Source organism: Crocodylus siamensis, chromosome 6 (genome assembly GCF_052110815.1).
Source record: "Crocodylus siamensis isolate JL-2025a chromosome 6, ASM5211081v1, whole genome shotgun sequence".
Taxonomy (NCBI): domain Eukaryota; kingdom Metazoa; phylum Chordata; order Crocodylia; family Crocodylidae; genus Crocodylus; species Crocodylus siamensis.
The window spans coordinates 74,096,199-74,113,058 of record NC_143400.1 but is presented as its reverse complement, the minus strand read 5'-3'; the positions used below and the strand labels follow the sequence as shown (position 1 = coordinate 74,113,058).

General features: G+C 46.3%; 1 protein-coding gene and 1 long non-coding RNA gene across 5 annotated transcripts in view; one reads left to right on the top strand and one right to left on the bottom strand.

Moving 5' to 3' along the window:
* Positions 1 to 1,265: 1,265 nt before the first annotated feature.
* LOC149863005 (uncharacterized) lies at positions 1,266 to 7,783 on the bottom strand. The gene is made up of 3 exons (XR_016443148.1): positions 7,670 to 7,783; positions 6,665 to 6,721; positions 1,266 to 2,681 (listed from the first exon to the last, which is right to left on the bottom strand). It is a non-coding gene; the product is annotated as an uncharacterized LOC149863005 (long non-coding RNA).
* A 137-nt stretch (positions 7,784 to 7,920) lies between these two features.
* The window catches only part of PLCH1 (phospholipase C eta 1), a 215,964-nt gene continuing 207,024 nt past the window's right edge, over positions 7,921 to 16,860 (top strand). For 3 of the 4 annotated variants that reach the window (XM_090053310.1, XM_090053309.1, XM_090053306.1), the window contains exon 1: positions 7,921 to 7,962. The gene's annotated coding sequence lies outside the window, so the exon portion shown is untranslated. The remainder of the gene's footprint in view (positions 7,963 to 16,860) is intronic. The other variant, XM_090053308.1, reaches the window with a different exon arrangement.

The following is a 16,860-nucleotide window of genomic DNA, read 5'->3' as shown; positions in this document are numbered from 1 at the left end:
GTTAATATGCATCCAATCAGTATTACCCGTATTTTACAAGTGAAATGCAGGGCAAGAGCGAGTGGCTTAGGCAATGGCCAATAGAAAGTTTGTGTCCCTACTGAGAAGGGACTCTAACGGTGAGATTTTGTTGCATTTCACAGGTATAGACCAAAGAAACTAAGCCACCTTTGACCCTTTCCTATTCTCGATTGCTCTAAAGGATGCAGCACTACCACAGCACAAGTTAGAAAGTTCCCCAGAGCTGCTTAAATTACAGCATGTGCTGTCCTATGAACCACAGCACTGTTCCTAGTGTAGCCCAGGTACACCCCGGGGGTGTGCCGTCCTCCAGTGACAGCAGTGGTGGTCAGGCAGGGTGCTGAGGAAGGAGTCAGCTACTAGAGTGGCTTCCCCCACCTCTCTGTAGAGCTAGGCTGAAACTATACTTAACGACGTACAACTTATTACAAGAAGAAATACCAAATATAGAATATTTACAAAGCTTAACATACAATACTATATACAATATTCCACAATTCACATACAATACCAAATATGAACCAAATAACTTACAACCTATACAACAAAATTAACACATAGGGATATTAACTTATATAACCCAATTAAATTAACAATAATATTTCTTTAAAAACTTCACAAATAACAATACCAATATATACACTGAGACATTAAAACACACAAAACATATAAACCCCCTTAAAGAATACCCCCAGCTATGTAGCCTTTAACACAACAACAACCTCAAAATAGGGAGTGTGCTTAGCACTTCCCCGAAGGGCTTCCCTGAAGCCCCTCTCCTTTAGGGTCCTGGGACGTGGACATGTCCCTCCCACAATAGAGGGTGGAGGCGGCAGACCCTTTTCACCTGTCAGCCTCCCCTGTGGGGCCTGCTTCCCCAGCAACTCATGCTTCCTCTCTGGAGAAGTCAAGGTTCATCCCATGGTGGCTAATCTCCCCAGTGGCCTGGTGCCCTGCACTGGGCAGACAGGGCTCGCTCTCATGGAAGCTGAACCCTTACAGGCTCCGACTCCCTGGTCTCACACCAGGGGTTCTCCCCTTTCCCCGGCCCTGCTCTGGGAACTGGGGCTCTTTTAGTTAAAGGTGGAGCTGCGCTGCAGGGCTCCAGTCACTCAGCCTAAGGCCAGGGCTAATGTGAGCAGCCTCAAGCTGCTTCCAAGGCAGTTCTCCATGAGCTGACCTGTGCACTGGGTGAGGCCTGAGCAGCCATGAGCTGCTCCCAGGGCCAGCTCTCCATGTGCCAATCTGCACACCGTGCAGGGCCCAAGCAGCCTTGAGCTGTTCCCAGGGCCAGCTCTCTGTGTGCCGATCTGCACACCAGCTGCCCAGCCGCTTGCCAGGTTCACAGGCTCAAGCCATCTTGAGCGGCTCCTAGAGCCTGATCCCTGTGCACCAATTCACTCACCGCTGGAACTCAAGCAGGGTCCCTAGGACAGCTGTCTCCAGAGCTCCTCACTGTCCCTAGTCATCTCTCCCTAGCATGCTGAGCACGCTCCCCTTTTATACTCTTCAGGGGCTCCGCCCCCAAAGTTCTCTGGACCTGGCTGGCGCAGCTCTGATTCAGGGCCAGCTGCTCTTTGCCCCCTCCCTTCGGAAAAGGGCGGGGCATTGCTTCCCTTGTGCTGCCTCCAAATTGGTGGGTGGGCTCCACCAATCAAACAGCAGACACTCAATCCTGGGACTCAACCCAAGACCTGAAAAGGTAAGCCCTACTACACTAACATGCTACCTACACCACGACCGATGAGATGGTTCTTTGGTGGGAGCCTTGGGGCCGCCTCTACTGCAGCATCTTGGTGGAGGAATCCTTCTCCTAGCCAGAATTGTGGGGTTTAAATTTCACTTACATCTTGTCTTGTCTTTTGAGTTTAGTCCAAGGGCAGGCAATTATTTTGGGCAGAGGGCCACTTACTGAGTTTTGGAAAGCCATTGACAGCCGCATTACAGACACCCCAGGGCAGATTATTATTAAGTTTCTACATTTTTTAGGGGCCCCACGGGCCAGATAGAATGGCCTGGTAGGCTGCATCTGGCCCCCGGGCCACATTTTGCCCGCTCCTGGTTTAGTCTCTTCTCTATACCTCTTCTTTTGTCTGTTGACTGAAATCAAAGATAGAGGTGTGCTAGATATGCAGCAGCAGACCCTAATTCAGATCTGCAAAATGAATTCAATGTAAGAGATAAGCACTGTAACAAATAGCTGTTTTTATTTGTGCTTAACTGCCTGGCTTATAAAGAGTAATGTAGCCCAAAGGATATCCAAGGCTGTATTTTCATTTGGGGGATTCTGGTAGCAGCAGAGTCCACAAAAGACAAATCCTGTAATTGTTTATGTTAATGATATTTTTCTAATCATTCAGGAATTATCCATAAAAAAAAATCTCCATTCAGGAAAAAAATAGCCATGCCCTTTCATGCTGTGCAATCTTGAAAGGTTGCAGATCTCGTCTCTGTGGGAGGCCTATCTATTCAGAAGCTGATAATAGAGGAGAAACAAACAGCTCTGCGGAAGTAAGTTGTGGAGCTGACTGGGAGGTAGTGGGGAAGACAACACTTTTTGCATATGCCAGTATGTTGTATTGTAGCTATAAGAAGATCTCTTCCTTTTCCCACTGCCACAGTAGTGTTGCACATGGTGAGGCTATTTCCAGATGAAGTACCTGCATGAACAGGGATGCAGTAAAGCATAAGACAAAACCATGTGGGCCCAGCAGGGCTATTAGGTTGGAGGGTCTCTGAAAGTCTGTATACATTATAAACAAACCAAGCTCTTAACAGGGAATGGAAATTGGAGGGATGCCTCCAAATGACTGTTTAAAAAAAATCTTCAGGGCTACATGGCCCCTTTACTGCCATAGAGGGTATTAACGAGCAAATGGCTGTCATAAACAACTCTCCCTGGCAACCATTCCCAGCTCTTTCAGGACTTTTCTAGCAACTTTGGACCATAGACAGAAAGGACTTTAAAGGGGCTAATAATAAAGCTGAATTACTAGGGGCCCTCACTGCACATGTGGCAATGAGTATCTTTGGCCAAAGATTTAACCCTTGTGAATGTTATGCCATTTTCTATGCACACCCGATGCTGTATTCTCAAACAGCAGAAGAAAGAGACAGCAAGAAAATGTTAACCTTACACAAGAGTGAAATGAAAAAAGCTGAAAATGGAGCCTGATTTTCTTATTTTCTCTCTGGCTAGTAAAACCCACACAGATTCCTTTAGACAGACTCTTCATACCCACTGGAGGGATCTCTAGATATAAAAATAAATTACTACACTAAAAATAGGGATTTGCTGAATTTTGACTCTCTTCATTGTGGGGTTCTTGAAGTTAGAGGAAAACTCAAAAGGTTGGTGAAAGATCATAGATATTCCATGTCACAGGGCATCATATTCATGTTGGTGAGATGGCCGAATTCTATTTTCTGTTACCATTTGTGGGCTAGTAGAGCCTGGCCATGTGCCTCGATGCCTTCTCCACTTTAAATTTCTCTCCCTGCATTGAAAACTTACATTAAAACAGAGATTCTGCGCAATGGTTGTATATACACGTGCTGGTTCACGTTCTAATCAGTGAACATGCCAGTGTAAGTGAAACACACCAGCATTGTCTCATCATTGTTTTAAACCCTGTGGGTTTAAAAATGGCCACTGGAGTGCTTGATCTAAATCTCAACAAATGAAGCTTAGAAAAAGCATCCTGTGGCCATTTTGAAAACTGTGGGGGCTTAATACATTTGATAGCAAGGAGTTTTAATTAGAGTGTCTCTCCAGGAGTGGCTCTAATTAAAAGCTGCCCCCTCCCCACCCCATCACTGACCCTGCAGCACATAGTATAGGCAGCCAATGTGACTGCCACAAAAAAACCAACTTTGGTTCTGTTCTAGGATCATAGGCAACATGTGGGTGGGTGGGGAGTACAGGGGCATGTGCCCCCCCCACAATTTCTGTGCTGACAGTGGGGTGTGGGGCTGCAGCCCAACTTGATCCAGTGCCTGGCAGTGGCACAGAGTTGTGCCCTCCCACCATCAACACTTGTGTGTCATCTATCCTCTGGTTTGTTTAACTGGTTGCAAAATATGGGCCAAATTATGGCTGCCCATGGGTGTGTTTGGAGTGAAAGTGTACCTGGAATCTCTTTACCCCTCTGGCCAATACACACAGAACGTGACTATTGTGCTGCTTGTATTGTTGCTAGTACTTAGGAATGAAATACCAGATGTGTGTATAGTAATGTCAGCAGAGTGATTGCCATCTTAGTTGTGTGGTGGGTGCATCAGAGCAGAATGGGTGAGGGTGGTGTGACTACATGTATAGTGAGTTTGACTTGGAAGGAGTGAAGGTGGGAAAAGTGCTGGGAGAATGAAACTTAACAGTGAGACACAGGAGAAATAGCTGGAGGGTGCTAGGGTTTGATTTTGCTCTCATGTGAGGTTCGCAATGACTTCTGTGATTTCACTCCAGGTTTACATAAATGTAAGTGAAAGCAGAATCATGCCCAGGACTTAGGATAGGGGTGGGCAAAATACAGCCTGGATCTGGCCCTCCAGGTGACTGGATCTGGTCTGCAGGGGGTCCTCACCAATTGATTGGATATGGCCTGTGGCTGCCCATGTCGTGCCCGCACGGGGCCAAGCCCTGCCTGGGACAGCTTGCATGGCACTCCATCCCATGCCCACCAACCTAGCCCCAGCCAGCACTCCCAGCTTCCAGCTGGGCTGCTCCCGATTCAACTGCTGTTCAGCCCCCCTTGCCTGCAGTGACAGCTCCTTCTCCTGCTCCTGCTGTGCCACTCTAGGCCGAAAGGAAGCTTCTGCTGAGTGGCTCCTGCCCATGTGTGGGGTTCCAGCTGCAGCTTCAGGGCAGGCAGAGTGGGTGGCAGCCAGCCAGGAGCTAGAGCTGGAGCTGTGCATGCTGGGGCAGGAGTTTTGGTGAGTTGTGGGGGAGGTTGCTGACCCAGCTTGTGATAACTTATGAAAACTCCCTATGTTGTCCACCCCTAACTTAGGAAGAGGCTGAAAAGACAAAGAAAACAGCATGATGACACCAGTTTTAGGCTGATATTCCTTCATTGACTTTAGTGGAAAATTGATCCTGGGATGTGCAAATCCAGAAGAAGAAATCTGAAAGAGAAGAATACAGCTACTCCTCACCTAACATCATAGTTACATTATTGAAAAATGTAACTTTAAGTGAAACAATGTTAAGCGAATCCAGTCCTGTCACAGTAGTTACCTACTAGCAGGTGGAGGCCAAACAACATTATAACCGAACATTGTGTGACTTTAAACGACTATGTTCCCTAATAGATCAGCGACGTTATAATGAAACAGCATTGACCGGGATGATGTTAAGTGAGGAGTAGCTGTATAACATAATAAAAGAACACAAGAGAAATTAGGGGAAAGGAAAAAATAATTCAACTGAGAGAGAGAAAGATAGCATAAAAGAAAAAAGGTCAAAAAGGCATAGCTTCATCACAGTAGCAATTGCTTTTTCATATATTTCTCATATTACACTGTATTTTAGAGACAGCTCTAAAAATGACATGACTGATAGATTTAGATTTTTTTCAAAATTACATTTGATCCTGTTGATGTCTCTGCTTCCCCTTTGTGACTCAGAAGGGAGACACCATATTTTATTAAATTACATCAATACACTGAAAGCCAGCTCAGTTGACAAAGTTCAAGCAGCAGGTGTAGCTGATAGGAAAGTAATTACTGGCACTGCCTGCTGATGGACTGAAGAGCCGTCCATCCAGAAGTACCAACCTTTATTTTCCATGCATTTGCCATCTGTTATTGTGCTAGCAGCAAACAATAAATTATATATTGATATGTTTCTATTCATGTTCTTTGGGTTTTTAGGTGCCCCAAACTTCCCTAGTGTTTAACACACTACTAAGGTTAGGATAAAGTTTCCTTCAGTTGGCCCATGATGCTTTGCTGTGAAATTGCAATAGCCTCTGCTGAATTGACTGACACCAATGGGCTGTTTCTATGGTATCAGCCAATCAGCTGCTGGACAGAGATGAAAAGGTGAAACTTAAGATGCTGCTGCAAGAGGTCACATTACTCCCCCCTCAGCTCCCCTCCTCAGATCTGTCTCCCAGCCTGACAAATTGAACTGACAATAATGCTCTCACAGCCCATAAAGTCCAGAGAAGTGTTAGCATGTCTTTCAGTTCAAGAGCAGGAAAGAAATTAAAACTAAATAACTTCGTCTTGGGATTTTAGCATGGTAGAAATCTACCATTTGATGAATCCTCTGTTAGAAGAATGATATAATTATCCCATATAGTTGTAGGGGAATGTGCTGAGTGTTCAGCAGAGGGCTGACCATCTCTATTTTATGTGATCCTAGAGGGAAAAAAAATGGTTAAAAATTTTAAAGGAACGAAAAAAATTCTTCCTTTTTTAATGGGTGGTGAAACTGAAACTGCTTCTCTGTGTAATGGGAATTGCAAGATTACTGTTGCACATTGCGGCAATGTGACTCCAACTTTTGGAGATTTCTCTTATTGGAGGAAAATTTGAAAAAGAAATTGAATGAAAAGCTGCTTCTACTCCCATAGACTTTGAACTAGCAAACAATAGGGGCAGGTTGAATAGAAGCAGAGGCAAGAAAACGCTGGAATACCTGGTGCTGGATCAGCAGCCTGTTCCAGAGGCCTTGGATAAAGCAGGAAACCAGCTCCTGTCAGAAAAGAGGAACCAGCTTCGTGCACTGTAAACATTCAAAGTGGACCCTCCAAAAGGTTTCCACATAGCTTGCTTCATTTTTTTTGCAGAGAAGGCAATTCGGACAGGCATGCAAGGGTCCCAGTGCAGCCAGATCCCAGAAATGCGGCTGTATAAATGTGCCCCAAGGTGACAGGGAGCAGAACAGCAAGGGGAACTAAGTGCCCTCCATTAGACACCACAGAGAGGAAGTCTCCTGGCAGACAGGGATCATACAAGGGCCAACGGACACTGTCCAGTGTACTCTGCTTGGAGCCCTCCATCGGTCCTCCCTCATTCTGAGCCTTCACTCCTGTCCCTGTTTGCTTCTTTAGTCACTTGAGTGGGCCCCCAGATTAAGGGGGGCTTGTAGCTTTACTTGGAGCCCACGTTCCCAACACATACCACATAGCCCTCACAGGCAGGGAGAGCAGCAGGGCTCTGTCCTTTTGCCCCTCTCGCATAGTAGTATGCAAAGCTCGCAGTCTGGGCTCAGCCCATTTGATGGTAGGTGCTCTGGCAATGTCTTCGGCCCAGGAGCTGCCTGGTGTCCAGGGGACAGGCTGGTGCAGGATTCACTTATCCCACTCAGCTCTGATTTCCCTTGTTCTCCGTGCCTGAGTGGAGGGCGGCTGGGGTGGGATGGGATGGGATGGCTGCCTCCTGGACCCAATGCTTCTCTCCCTGTTGGTGAAATAAGCCTCCCATTGCCCGTCTCTGGGGGGTTGCGGAGCTCAGGCTTCAGATCCCCAGCGCCTGCACGTCCCCTAACCATCCTCAACGTTTCTAGAGTCTAGGCGCCCCTTGCAAGACTAAGGGGCTCCCTTGATGGGCTGAGGCACCCCTCGGAAAATGCCAGCTCTTACTTTTTACTCGGTTTTCACTGACTGCAGGAAGGCAGCAGGCCCAGGGCAGGATGTCTTACCCCGCGGCTCCTGCTGCGCGGCCCCGAGCGCACGTGGCCGCTCCCCTGAAAGGCCCTCGAGGCGCCGCTCGCGGGGGCAGCGGGCCCTGCTCCCCGGGGGGAGGCCGGGGCCCCCGGGCCAGGACGAAGGGAGGCAGCAGGGCGAGCGGGTACCCGCGGGGGCGCCAGTCCGCTCCGGCTCCGAGCCGCGTTTGCCGGCGGGCGCGACGCCGGGAGGCGGGCGCGGGGGCGGGGGCTGCGCGGGTTTGAATGGGGAGCGCAGGTTGTGGCGGCAGCGGCGCGGAGCCAGAGCGGTGAGTGCCTCCCGCGGGGTCTCGCGTCTGCCCCGGGCGGAGCTGCTGGGGGGCGGGGGCCCCTTTGTTGGGCTCCGGGGGGCACGGGCAGGAGGAGCCAGGCCGGGTCCTTCCGTGCCCCGGGCGCGCACGCTGCCCCCCGGCACTGCCGAGCCCACCTGCTGCGCGGCCGGGGCGAGCCGGCGGCGGCGCGCAGGTGAGCGCCGGGCAGGCGTGTTGCCCTTTCCCTGCGGCCGGCCCGGCTGCCTCGCTGCCCCGAGCCTCGTGGCTGCGACCGGGCTCCAGGGAGCGCTGAGGAGGGAAGCGGCTGCCACGCCTGCCTGGCGCCTGGCTGGGGAAGCGGCTGAGCCGCCGCTTTCTAAGGAGAAGCGAAGCGAGCACCTTGCGGCCGGGCCGACGCCTCAGGGCTCGCAGGTGGCGGGGCCGCGCTTTTGTCCCGCGCGGCCAGGCTGCGCCTGTCGCTGCTGTCCAGCGAGCATCCCATGGGACAGGCTTTTTGGCGGTGGGGTGGTGAAGTGTTTCTGGCAGGCCTTGTCACCCGTCAGAAAACTGCCTCAGTCGGTTAGCCAAGGCTTTTGCTGAAGTTGAGCTGGATTACGGAGGGTCGGTAAACTGCCTCCAGCCACCGGGTATTTACACTCTTCGGGTGGAATAAAGTGAAGCCTGTTACTGTGTTACCTAATGCCTTATTAAACACTTCATCTCAGGCACAACAAAGGCATCCTAATGAAACCAGAGGCTTTGCTTTGTAAAGATGAGGGGTTTGGGTTTTTTTTTTTTAAGTTCATGTTGATAAGCAGAATAAAATATGGGGTGGTATTCCTCTGCCTCTATCAGAGGGTTGAAAAACTTCTGGCATTTTTTAGCGTCGCTTTCTGTTTGTGACCCTGTGTAGTGGTTCATGTCCTGCAACCGTTTCTAAATTTCCAGTGACACAGTTTCTTTTGACTCATGGAGGTAAATTGTAAAGCGCAATATTCGCAGGGAGTCAGATCATAATTAGGAAAAAGGGAAAAGGGTGAGGGGTTGACAAGGGTGTGAAAATGTGGCTGAAACAAAGACAGAAGGGTTTGGTGTGGTCTAGATTTATAGCCAGACAGAACTGGTATTGAAAGAACAATAGGTTGAGGTCTTTAGTCCAGGCTTGTTTTTTAGTTTGTGCAACTAAACACATTTCAGTTCACACTCAAGTTTCTTTTTAAAAAAATGATTCTAGCTAATGTTTTAAAAATGAATGTCTGTAAGAGGGTTACATTTGGGCAGGTGAAATGCTTTTGTTGATGAGAGCCTTGACATTTTTACAATGCTTTGGTATACAGAGTGTGTAAAGAAAACATTTTTTCTCTAAGTACCATTGAAAATCTAAAAGTCCCATATTTTAGTGCATATGTATTGCAATAGTAAGCACATGCCATAATTCATAAGAATAACCCTGGAAGGTTAAATATGGGGGGTTGCAAAAGAAAATACTAGTAATTACAATATTCATTTTGTAATGAAGATTATTATTTGATAACTAAGATATAGCTGATTAAATTATAAAGGGCTACTTTAGGGATTAAATTTAACTGCATTCATTATGTAGTGTAAAATTTATATTGCTCTTTTAGACTTTTGTGGAAACTTAGTGCTTAGGCAGGGTATGAGATCAGGAGGACATACCAGAGAACAATTCAGCAATTTTCAAGTGCTGTAAAACATGACACTTCCACAGTATTAGCATTTTCTCAGAATTAAACAAATTGTCTGGTTAAATGATATTTAGGTAAAATCCATTCCCTGTTGAAGTCATTCATAAAAATTTTTATTGACCTCAGAGCGGTGGGATTTCATCCTTAGACTATGATAATGTTTATCACTTTTGGCCCGATCCTTTAAGATCCTAAGTATTCTCAACCCCCTGTGAGAAGAAGGCTCAGCCCTTGCTGACCTGGGTCCTTTCTTTTTGAAAGCTCCTTGATACGTTTTAGCCCTTAATTTTGAAACTTATTTAAAAAACAAACAGAAGATGCAATTAGTGAAACAATCTGTATTTTCATCCTTTGCAATACAGTTAACAGCTTTGAGTAGCTATAATTAGGTTTACTCAAGTTGCTGGAAGATATATAATTCCAGAAGAGGTGAAGAAGAGGGCCAGCTCCAAAGAAGGACTCAAAATTACACACCACACCACCATATTTTTAGATGTCTGGCCCCCAGAGTGGGGACTACAACATATATCTAACCTCCCCTCTGCACTACATAGGGAGTGATGGGACCCTCAGAGCGATCCAAAAATGCTGCATGCTGAGTGAGAAACCACTGGGAGCTAGCCCATAGGAAGCATAAAGGGCTTGCTGAACTTGCAGTCTTTAGAGACAGGGCTGCACCTCTGTCCACTTGGGATGGAAGCAGACATCACCTTCATGCTACCATCAATTTTTTTTATGGCAGCACAAAATGGATGTTTGCTTTCATACCTTCCATCACATCCCCAATGCTCAAATCTGTGGCCATGACAGAAGCTAGTAATACATTGGGTCCCCTTATTGCAGCCTGTGCTTTTCAGCTGCCCCAGGACAGGGGCTCTGCAGGCTTGAGGGGTCTGGTCCTGCACACCCTGACAATTCCTGGGCAGGACTGAGCCTCTCAAGTCTTGGGAGCACCTGCCTTGCTTTCCCTGTTTACCCAGATGTGTCCCACAGTGCTGTTCTTGTTCTCCCTCTTCCCCCCTGCCTGACTTCCAGTTAATGCTGTGTGGTCATGGCACTGTGGCTGCTGGCAGCTGGGCCAACATGAGACAGGGCACAGCGCAGTGCACCGAGTAGCTGTCCCACTAGCCCACCCACTGCGATGAGCTGCCGCCACCATGCTGCATCAGAAAAGTCAGGGGTGTCTGCCCTGGTCTGAGCCCCACCTTAACTGGCATGGATTCATCTCCTAGTGGCACTGCAATGGCAGCAGCTCATCAAGGCGGGTGGGTAGGTGGTCTGGCTACTCAGCACACTGCATTGCACCCTGTCCTGTGCGGGCCCAGCTTCTGGCGGCTGTGGTGCCAGGAGTGCACAGCTGCAATGACAACAGCAAGCCAGGTGTGGGGGACAGCTGTGGGGGGTGGAGGAGTCTATGCACTGCGTGGCCTCGCGGAGACCTGGCTGCAGCAGAGTGCAGTGGCATGGGGTGCAGCCCTTCCTTAGGCTCCTGGTAAGAGTTGGGAGGCTGGATAGTATAAATTGGTGGGCCAGATATGGCCATGGGCTGTACTTTTCCAACCCCTGATGTAGACCACATCTGTAGTGCTCACTGATCATGCCAGACAGCACTATATTGTAATATGGCATGCCAGGGGTCAGCATCTTCTGAGAAGTTTTAGGCTGAAATAAGACAGTGGGTCTGAGGGAGAGCTGTCACTTGTGACCCAGATGCTATCTTGTGACCAGTGCTGTGCCAAGGGCTGCTCTCTCACTCCTGCAGCTCTCTGCTTCAGCTGCTACCACTCCTTAACCCTCCCCACCAATTCCTATCACTCCTGACTCCCACCACTGATGAATTTAGCAGTGAGAAGTAATGACTGTAGTAAGGGGGTGAGAGAGAGACAGGCAGACAGAGTAGGGAGGGCTGATTTGGCAGCAGATGGCACTACAGAAAAACTGTTTGGGGCACAGGAACGCTACTGAGATGGTCCTTACCCAGTGCAGGATTACCACTGAAGTCCTGGCTCCACAGGCCAGGCACAGGATGCTTGGTGGGTTGGATCTAGTGGATGAGCATAGGCTGCTAACCGCTAGTCCATGGTACTTTGTACTGGTTTCTGGAGCTGGAAGTAGGGTTTCCTGATTAGCACTGAAGGCAGGTTAACTGGCTCTGCTTCTCAGCAGAGATGCTTAGCCCGAGTTAAGCACCTCATTCATGTGGTTCTGCTCCTTCTGGTTCAGGAGATACTTTATGCTGAGCAACGTGCATTTTTAGCACTGCACTGCCTGGCATGGTAAGCAAGAGGTACAGTGTGGGTGATGCTCTGCTTAGCTTCTGAGTACCAGTGGGGTTTAGGTGGGAACAGAAGACAGAACTATTAGCCCTAGAGAACTTTCATGGAGGCACCTAGGGAGTTTTAGGTGCTTCCAGGGTAAGGATGTTTTTTGGATTTCTGTGTGGACTTCAATGCCTACAATCTGCCCAAGTTCTAACAGAGTTAGTTACTGAGACAGATATAAGACTTGCATGAGGGAAACTCTACAGGTTCTTTATTCAGTGTCCCCTTCTTCAGTGTTATAAAGTACAGTGTCTGCTTTCCTTCCTGTGCTTTGTTGACGCACTTGTCCTTTAGGTTCATGACCAAAGCTTTAGAGAAAATTAAAGAGTAAGTATGATTAATATTCAAGTGCCTATATCCTGAATTATAAATGTTTATCTATACACAGCATCTGACATAACAGTACTTAAAAGACGTAGGAGGACTGTCCCGCAAGATTTACTCAGCAGGACTGTTAAGTGAGTAAGGAATGCTCAATAGAGTACAAGTTGCCTGGTCTGAAGAATATGCAGAATTTCTGAGAGACTGCTGTACCATAGGATATGTACTTGAGAAATGCCTCCTGGAATAAGCTAATTCAAGCATGCACATATTTTTATAGTCTATACAGCTCTGAAGCAGTTTCCAGAGAAAGGGGTAGGCTTAATACTAGATTATTATGTGTTTTTCCAATTGCATATAAATGTTTAAAAGAATTTTATGGCACTAATTGAAGAATGTTTCTATGCTACCTATTGTTTTTAGCAATGGGGATCAGCTGGTGGTTCTGGATCAAGTGGTGCAGAACTCATTATTTTAACAGCACTGACTCAGCTTGGTAGGTTGCCTAGGGAATTGAGTTAATGCTTTTGTCCTTTTACCCTTTAAGGCCTGTGTCCCAAGATGACTTTGATCACAATCACCAACATCTTTAAGGGCAAAGAAATTCCCATTCCATATGAATTAAAAAGGGAGGTTAGCTACTGTTGATTTGCTCTTAGTACATTTCATGCCTGGCAATAAGCCTGAGTGAATTTTGCACTGGTGTGCCATCAAGAAATATTTATGGCATCAGAATAATTTGATTCGTGTGTCTCCCCAAAATACAGAGCAAAATTCTCATCTGTGGTCCATATATGCATTCTTCTTCATTAGTTGCTGCTTCTACCTGTGTGGATCCTCTGTTGATGTCAGGGAGTGTGCAGTACAGAAGACGAATATACTATATACATGTTAAAGGAGCATCTTTCCACTTCTGAAAGATGCTCACCCTTTGAACTCTGAGTGGGGTGTATTCTTTTAAGAACCTGATTTACTTGATGTCATTTGATATTCTGCCATTCAGACTGAATCATAAATTGTGTCTTAGACTATTGAGGTCTTGCGCTTAACAAAAATGACTGAGAGTTTAGAGAGCAGGTCTCTGTTTACAGTGCTGTTGGAATTTTCTTGTGTTATTTTGGGCAAAATCAATCTTTGAGTGCCTTAACTCTGTTTCACTGATTGAAAAAAAAACTAAGGTAATGATATTTAGCTTCTTTGATGTTTCATGTTGAGGCTTAATTCATTAGAGCTTGTGAAGCACCTGAAGGTGTTTGGTGTAAAGGTAATTTAAATGCAGAATACTGTTTCTGTGTCTTTCTTTCTGTATTACACAGTGCTGAACATATTGCTGGCACTTTAGCATATGAATCACTACTGTTTTACAGTTTATATAACTATTTCAGTTAGTCACAAGTGTTTTTTCTTGCTGCTTGGTGAGACCTCATTTAAAAATAACTTTTTTGCTTTTGGGAAGAAGAAAGATTTTTTTCTGGGCAACTCATTTAAGTGATAATGAAGATTAATGCCCTTTGCCTGTCAGTGCATATGTACTAATAAAATGGATCATACCATCTGCACTGCATGTTGCATATGGGCATATGAAAGCATCCCTGCTGGATCTATAGATTTTCGTAGATTTTCATTTAAGCCCAGATTACATATGGAGTTCAGAATGGATCCACATGGTGGTCTAGCGATGATGACATGCTAATGTGTCACATACTATCTTAAATGATTACTTTAGGCTGATGTAGTGTTCCTTGTGTTAGTTTAGTTTGTTCTTTCCCTTTGAAAATAAAATTATTCTAGGTTTCCCAGATTGTGGATCAGGACCCCAGAGGAATCCTTGGAGGCCTTTGTTGTGCAAAAATACATTTTTACTGTCTGCTTATCTGTGCAGATCAGTGGTTTCTTTCCAGTCTTGGTAGGACCTTGGTATAGTAGAGGGCACACAAATAAAGAGCAACAAAGGACTTGGCAGATAACTATTATTGTCTTGGTGTCCACACCTTTGAGGGCAAGCATCCTTTATTTCTGTAAATTTGCTTCTGACGTGGGTTTAAAACTCATTAAAAAACACACTTATTGCAAGAATCATCTGGTAAATTTAACAAATTTCAAGTTGAGAGAGACCCCATTACAAACATTGTTAGGCATGACAAAGAGCGAGCACCCGTGCATGCAGACCATGACCAAACGTGTCACTAAATTGGAATACCAGATGTGTGACCATAGTGCTGAGGCCCAAAAGAGGTACTGCTGAGCCTCACATGACCTTGGTGCATTTATCATTCACTCTTTATTAGGGCTCATTTCTGGCTCAGGGTGATTCAGAGAGATTGATCAGTACCAAGCTGTTTTAGTGATGGCTTGAAAGAAATGGGGATAATAGAGAAATGTGATGAAAAATAAGTGATTGATGCCAAAATCCAGTTAAATGGTGTGTTGTGAAGTACTTGGTGCTCAGAATAGGAAGCTTAAGTTGACACATTTTAGAAATAAAATTTGAGGCTTTTCAGAAATCATCAAGGCTTGATTACCTAAACTGGCACTGCAAGCACAAACCCATTGAGTAATTGTATTGATTATTTCTATATTTTATGCCCACACAGTTTGAGATGTGAACTAGTGCCGAAAATTTTCTCCTTCCCTGAGCAGTAGACCTGGTTTATAGGGCCCAAAACAGCCATTAAGTCGAAACACCCTTCTCCCATTAGGGTTTCCTGCCATGATCATGATACTGCTAAGAATGCTTAAGACCCAACTGTCTTAAAACTCTGGAAAAGTGACTACTTAACTATTTGGAAGAGTCAGTCAATGGACATGGACAATTATTTGTTTCTAATGTGAAGAATTTAATGGAATTTTCTGTGAAATTATTAGATCTAGAAAAATAGTTTGGAAATTGGAGTGTACATGTATTCTGGCCCTCTGGCTGGAATGAGCTTTCCAGCCAGGGGCCACGAGAGGGATGACCACTTCCCTGCCCTTAGGAAAGCCTCTTGATTGACAACCTGCCCTCTCCCCTTCCAGGGAAGAGGGCTGTCAATAGGCAGCTGATTAGGGAGATGGGCAGGGCATTCTCCCAGGTCTGGACTCTCTGTGTTCTGGAAGGGCTCCAAATCTGGGTGCGTCTAACTCCTGCCCTGTGCAGCTCTCTGGGTCACACTACAGGAAGGCACAGAGCAGAAGGCAGTTGCACCCCAGGAGGGTTTCAGCCCTGGAACAAGCTCCCATGGGTGTGTGTGTGGAGAAATTATCTTGCTCTACAATAGGTCCAGGAAGACCCATCCTAGGAGGAAATACCCCTCATCCATGCACAGACTAGTTCCTCTGGCTGGTCAGGGGCAGGAGGTAGATGTCTGGGACTTGGACTCTGTGTTTCAGCCTGGGGGAAGGTTCCCTTCCCCCTCCACTTGCCCCTCCTCATCCTTGCACAGACTTGGGGTGACCCAGGTCAGTTGTGGCTGGGGAATATTGGCAGACCACGGTAGAGTCTTTATGGGGCTTCCTGAAAGCGAACCCATAGGTGGGCTATCAGGGAGCCAGTGCTCTTCCTCCCTCCTCCTCTTTTTGGAGGGAGGCAGAGCAGAGGACAGTGAGATACTGTGTGCCCTCAACACCCAAGAGAAAAATACAGCCATTCAAGGTAGTGTGGGAGGGGAGAGATCTTGTTGGAAGAGGAAACTTTTTCTTGTAGAAGAGCCAGTTTTCTGCTGCAAGAAACCCCTTGAATGGCTATGCAATCTCTTTTTGTGTTGGGGAAAAAGGCTTTTCTCTTGACACAAACGTAACATTTGTCCATGGCAAATGTCTCAGGCGCTGTACAATGTGTGGCTTTCCTCACACTATGGCTATGATGGTTCAGCGGAAGAACATAGTTAGGTTCTTCCATAAAGCTGTGCAAGGACATTTCTACGAACAGGCCAAGATCCTTCAATAATGATAGGTCAGAACAATATTGCCTTGTTACATGGATCTGAAACATCACATGTGCTGTCCCACACCTTCACTGTCTGATACACTCCTCTCGTTGATAAGGAAAGGCCTGAAAATCTGCCAGGTATTCTTGGAACTGCTAAAGACGCGAGTGCTTGTTAACAACTGTTCAGTGAAGTCTTGTTATTTTTCTTTTGACCTTTCTGTGAAGAAATTGGTTCATTTGCAAAAGACTTTGTGAAAGTCTTTCACAAAATAAAATGCCAGCTCTGTGCTTCAACTAAGAGAGAAACTGTATGTTTTCTGGAATGATCATCAACCTCCTTTGCTGACACTTTTAATAATTCAGCCACAGTGGCTTGCTTGGTTTACTTCGCTGATATTGTAACATACTGAATTAAGTAGAATTTACTTTCTCTGGTGTGGAATAGGAACTTTGTGTCCAGGCATGGTAGAACTATTTATCAAAAAGCTTGGAAGCTGGTCTCTCCAAGCATAAAGAGTAAATTTGGATTTGTTACCTTTTGCTTCAGTTCTAGGGAGCTGGTTATGCATCATCAGGAACTCATCAGTTGGCACCTTTTTATAGAATTTAATTTTCCTGATGACAGGAAGAGTGTGGGTCACCAGTCTCTCCATTTTAA